Raw genomic sequence first — 6,000 nt, forward strand, 5'->3', positions numbered from 1 at the left:
GGTGTGAGGGGGATGGAAAGTAAAGCACATATCTCTCAGCAACTTAAATAATATAGATTATTTCAATAATTGAACGATCACTTTGCCTGGCATAGAGCTCTAATCTTATCACAAATATCCTCAAAATCTGCACTATCTACTTTTTTAAATCACATGCAGTTTAGCAAAGGATATTATAGAAATAAATTCAAGTTTTAAAATGCTCTTTTTTATAAACTTGTCTTCCAAAGTGGTGTCATAAAAAATTTACTTTAAAATACTTTTCTTACATGAATTTCTAGCATTGAGTTCATAATAGGACATGGTTCCACAATTACCAATGAATCATGACTCCAGACATTGAGTGCAGTTCGGCCACTTGACCATGGCTAGGGGCTGGGAATTCACAGGTCAGTCAATTCTTGTCCTCATCCGATATTCCAATAGTGATTATTCCTTTTAGGCCACAGCCTAATAGCCTGCAAAGAGTCTGCACCTAAGCCACTGCTCATTGTCATGATGATGTGACTTGTGCCAGAGTGATATTAATGTGCAAAATCACTGGTTGACCACACATGCACTGAATGTTTAAAATGGACTTTTCAAATACAAGGAAGACACTGACTAAATATGGCTGCCACAGGTCACTTGACATTTGGCATTGCCAGGGACCAGTTCCTGGAAAGTTCTGATGCAGACACCATCATGGAATTTCACATCTGAGGATGTCAAGAACCACTTTAAAATGAATTAACTGAAACTGTACTGGATCACATATTCTGCATCTCAATAAAGCTACCTTTTGAACAGAGATAGAAATTCTCAGAGGACAACAGAGATGGCATCATCAGGATGGATAATGAATCTTTCAGAAGCTAATGGCTGGGACATTATAAATATTTTTTTAAATATTTCCAATTAAGGAGCAATTTAGCATGGCAATTCCACCTATCCCTGCACATCTTCGGGTTGTGAGGATGAGACCCACGCAGACACTGGGCGAATGTGCAAACTCCACATGGATAGTTACCCGGTCCGAGGTCAAACTGGGTCCTTGGCGGTGTGAGGCAGCAGTGCTAGCCACTGCACCACCATGCCGCCCTGTGTGGGACATTAGAAACCATGTAACAATAGGTATAGTCAGTTCAGACGTCACATCAACAAACCTTGTCCGAAATCAATGGGAAGATAGAGGTCATGTGACTGAGGTAACCATTTTGAAATATCTTTAATACTAGCTGCTTAAGACGGGGTGGCATGTGGCACAGTGGTTTGCACTGCTGCCTCACAGTGCCAGGGTCCGGGGTTCATTTCTGGCCTTGGGTGACTGTGTGAAGGTTTGGGGGAGGGTGATGGGAGGGGGTGCTGTAAGGGGGATTAAAGGGGACTCCCGGGGACCCCTTAACGGGGTGTCCTTACTTGGGGTGTGTGGGGATAGTGTCCATTTGTGTGGGGGGGGGGTGACATTGCCCCTGGGTGGGGAGTGTGGGGGACCCACAAGCTGACAAAGAAATCGGGGTACACTTTCAAAATCGTGGCCCGATCTCTGAGTTCAGCTCCCCAGTGCTAAAAAAAAATTCGAAGTGTGGACTAAACCGTGGGAAACTTCTCTGGGCCCAAAAATGTGACTAAGTGGCATTGAATAGTGGTGCAGAACTCACCAGCAGAGCCGGGGGGAAACCCCCTGAAAAACCCGCCACAAATTAACTTAGAAAGTTTTGGGAGAATCGCGCCCTTAGATTCACAATAAACACTGTTTCATCAGACTTGGAGTGGGAAGACAGAGGAGTCATTTTTACCCCTCCTCACATGGTCATACAGCATATTATCATCCAGAATGACATGTCACACAATGTCCCCTTCCTTCAATAATACCTAAGCTTTGGTATTATCTACAAATTAAATGAGAAAATTATCATGAGGAAGTTTAGTTAGCAACTGCAAATCCAATAAATATATATCCCCAGAAATGGCCCAAGGGAACTATGTGATAGGTGCAAAATTTTATTTAATAAATAATTTAAATTACCTGTGTAGTAAAGGTTGTGGAGATCCTTCACTAGTATCTCCTGAACATATATACATGTACTATTTGGATAATTCATTTATCTGTGGTCTTCCTGGATGCAGGTCCTTGGCTCATTTGTCTGCTGAAGCTTCATCCTGAACCATTTTCTTGGTAATTTTTGTTTTAGATGGTTTCCGATTGCCTTTCACTCTCAGGGATAGGACAAGGAGGAAGGTCCTAAACCTACCTCTGGGTTGTTACTGTTATTCTAAACCACACACTAGCTAGTTAGCCATTTTAGCTAATTGGACTGGTGCGATAAAATACTGAAGCAAAATTGGTGCTCTCTTTCATCCAGAATCCATAAAATCTTACTGGTATAAACCAATGTGGAATTTTTTTTTTTAAATTTAGAGTACCCAATTCATTTTTTCCAATTAAGGGGCAATTTAGCGAGGCCAATCCACCTAGCCTGCACATCTTTGGGTCGTGGGGGCGAAACCCACGCAAACACGGGGAGAATGTGCAAACTCCACACGGACAGTGACCCAGAGCCAGGATCGAACCTGGGACTTCGGCGCCGTGAGGCAACAGGGCTAACCCCCCTGTGCTGCCCACAAATGAGGAATATTAAACTGATTTATTACCGCTACATTACAATCCATTTAACAGAATATTTCTAGTCAGTGACTGAATTGAAAACTCTCTCTTACTATTAAGTTGATGAAGCTATTGTTCAGTGTCATGTTGAATTGTACATCTAGTAACATTTCAGAGTTCATATGACATGTGCTGACTTTGCTGCCCTGGGGTATTGAGGTACTAAAGTTGACCTTAACATACCTCTGAGCCCAAGAGAAAGGGAAATAAAACTATCAGTCAAGGATAGTGCATTGTATGTGGATGGTGTGTATGGACAGGAATAGGTTAAGATGTGATACCTCCATGGTCAAATAGTCTACCAATATTTACTATCTCCAGCATTACCATCGCTGAATATGCTACTATCAGCATTCTAATGGTTACCATTGGCCACAAACTAAGCCTGTTCAACCATATAAATACTGGGGCAACAAGACCAGGTCAGATGTTGAGAATTCTGTCGCAAGCAACTCACCTCCTGGCTCCCCAAAGCCTGTCCACCATCTGCATGACTCAATTCAGGAGTGAAATGGAATACTCTCCACTTGCCTGGATGAGTGCAGCTCCAACAACACTCAAGAAGCTCAACACCATCCAGAACAAAGCAACCCGCTGGTGTGCGCCCCATCCACCACCTTAAACATTCACTCCCACCAGCACCGAAGCACCTTAGCAGCAGTGTGTACCACCTACAAGAAAAACTGCAGCAAATCACCAAGGCTCCCACAATAACACCTTCCAAACCCACAAATTCTACCACCTAGAAGGACAAGGGCAGCAGATGGATGGAAACATGACCGCCTGCAAGTTCTCCTTCAAGCCACATAGCACTCTGACATGGGACTATATCACCGTTCCTTCATTGCCGCTGGGTCAAAATTCTGGAACTCCTTTCCCAAAAGCACTGTGGGTTTATCAACTCTACATGTACTGCAATGGTTCAAGAAAGCAGCTCACTACCACCTTCTCAAGGGCAATTAGGGATGGGCAATAAATGCTAGCCTAGTCAGCAATGCCCACATCCAATGAATTTATGAATAAAAAAACAACCTAGGCTTCAACATGAAAAATAGGCACAGCCAAAGGCTGTCCCATACCCTTGGAATTATATGGATTTAGAAAGATCGGAAGCGAATAAAAAATGTCAGAAGCATGTCAAAATATTTGAACATTTCAAACAATTTCTCACCTAAATCTGTCTAATTGAGTAATTTCAACTTTTCTCGTCTGTCATGTTCCTTGGCCGTGTTCAACAATATGTGATATAAAGAGGGGAAGACTTACTGTGCTGCAAGTTGAAACCAGTAGGAATTTATGTCGAACTTTACATCTTGGACAATTTTTTTCAATGAAAATATTGAGCTGTGCAACGAAAGGATATTAGTACAATTTAATAGTTATGATTTGAATATAATGTTATGGTAAACTGCTAATGATAGTAATAGTCTTATATTATAAAATGCACCATATTCGGAGAATAAATCAAAACTAATCAAATGCTATAAAAGTCATTAATCCGAATCGAAGATTTGATGTTTTACTAAAATAGTATAACAATTAAATTTTTCAAGATTCAGATTGTTTAATACGATGTGCAACGTAATTAAAAGCTAGAATCACTGAACTGGGTGGTCATGATTTATTCTCTCAAGAAGTAAATGTTCTTCAGTGTTTTCGAATTGAAAGGTATGAGGACAAGGCTTATTTTACAGCTATTGCTTTTTAATTTAAATCTCTAACCATTAAAGAATAACATTGATAAAAGCAGCAGGATAGAACAAGACTTCCAAATCTGTTTTGACAGAAAATCATCCTTCTATCACAGCACCAATCATGTTAATGCATTCATATTTGTTAAATATAGTATTTAATACAAATTCTTTCTTTCAGACAACCACAGCTTTGTGAAGCTTTAAAGACACTAACCATTTCAATCATTTCACTAAATATATAGCTTCAGTGACTATTACAACACAGAACGCTTCATTTCCCTGCAACATCTTAAACTGGATTTTGTGGTATTTTAGACCAATAAAATAGATTATCAATATAAACAATGTGAGTGAAAGGGCATAAGACAAGTGACTGTTGCTGCTGTTTCCAATATTAACTTTTGCTTATTATTTAGCAAATGATAGTTTTACACAATCCATTTCTCCTCTATCTTTGGAAAATGTAAATTGTACAATTGCTTTTTTTGTTATTTATTTGCAAAACAACTATGTACTGAAATAAGTCAAGACCATTGTTTGTATCCATGATGTGGAGATGCCGGCGTTGGACTGGGGTGAGCACAGTAAGAAGTCTTACAACACCAGGTTAAAGTCCAACAGGTTTGTTTCGATTTCACTAGCTTTCGGATCGCTGCTCCTTCCTCAGGTGAATGAAGAGGTCTGTTCCAGAAACATGTTTGTTTCAGGGAGGAGGACAAGGAAGTAAATACATTTCTATGTGTCTATGTACTGTGTTATACTTATAAAGAACGGCAAACCATATTATAGAAAAATGTTTGGTCATATCAATGTATTTATCATAGAACATCCCCATTCGCATTATTTGACATAAATGTTAACATGCGTTAACTGATGTTTACATCTGTGTCTTACAATATTTCACAAATAATCTATTTGATAATTTATATGCTTGCAGACCAGTTACAATCATTTTACATTTCCATTTATTTGATAAGGTGATAGTCTATCTTGGTAGCAAGAACACATGCCTCTAAACCTGAAAGATATTGAGCGGGATTCTCCGACCCCGTGCCTGGTCGGAGAATCGGAAGGGCGAATCACGCGACGCCGGTCCACCGATTCTTCGGCAAACGTAGAATCGGCGCCAATGGTGCCGGCGCAATGGCACCGGTCGGGGGCCGCTCAACGCGGCCTCTCCCCGATGATTCTCTGCGCTTGACGGACCGCATGCTGGCCGAGTTCATCCGAGTCCCACTGGCGCCGTTCGCGTGTGGTCCTTCCCGGTGGGACCTCGGCGTTCATGCTGCGGGGGGCATCCTGGTGTGGAGGAGGGGGGATCTGACTCTGGGGGGGCCTCGACGGACTCACGGCGGCCATGGCGCACATGCGCCGACATGTGCCGGCTGTGCTGGCGCCCGTATCGGCAGCTGGAGCTGCATGAAGTGCTCCAGTGCCATGCTGGCCCCCTGTGCAGCGCACGATCGCTGCTCCTAAGGGCCAAATTACACAGTTGTAAAACACTCCGGCGTTTACGACGGCGTCAACACTTAGCCCCAGGATCGGAGAATCACGCCCATTGATTTGAACCTCGTTATGAACTTGAGCCAATAACCTCGGTGGACACTTTAGTGCAGTTTTGAACTGGTACTGCTTTGCCAGAAGGAATGGCCGGGATTC

The 6,000-nt window shown here is 42.0% G+C and overlaps 1 long non-coding RNA gene across 1 annotated transcript in view; it reads left to right on the forward strand.

Moving 5' to 3' along the window:
* LOC140389326 (uncharacterized) overlaps positions 1-3,241 on the forward strand; it is a 35,957-nt gene extending 32,716 nt beyond the window's left edge. Inside the window, exon 3 of the long non-coding RNA XR_011934349.1 lies at positions 2,969-3,241. This is a non-coding gene — a long non-coding RNA (uncharacterized lncRNA). The remainder of the gene's footprint in view (positions 1-2,968) is intronic.
* Positions 3,242-6,000: the final 2,759 nt, after the last annotated feature.

Source organism: Scyliorhinus torazame, chromosome 14, assembly GCF_047496885.1.
Source record: "Scyliorhinus torazame isolate Kashiwa2021f chromosome 14, sScyTor2.1, whole genome shotgun sequence".
Taxonomy (NCBI): domain Eukaryota; kingdom Metazoa; phylum Chordata; class Chondrichthyes; order Carcharhiniformes; family Scyliorhinidae; genus Scyliorhinus; species Scyliorhinus torazame.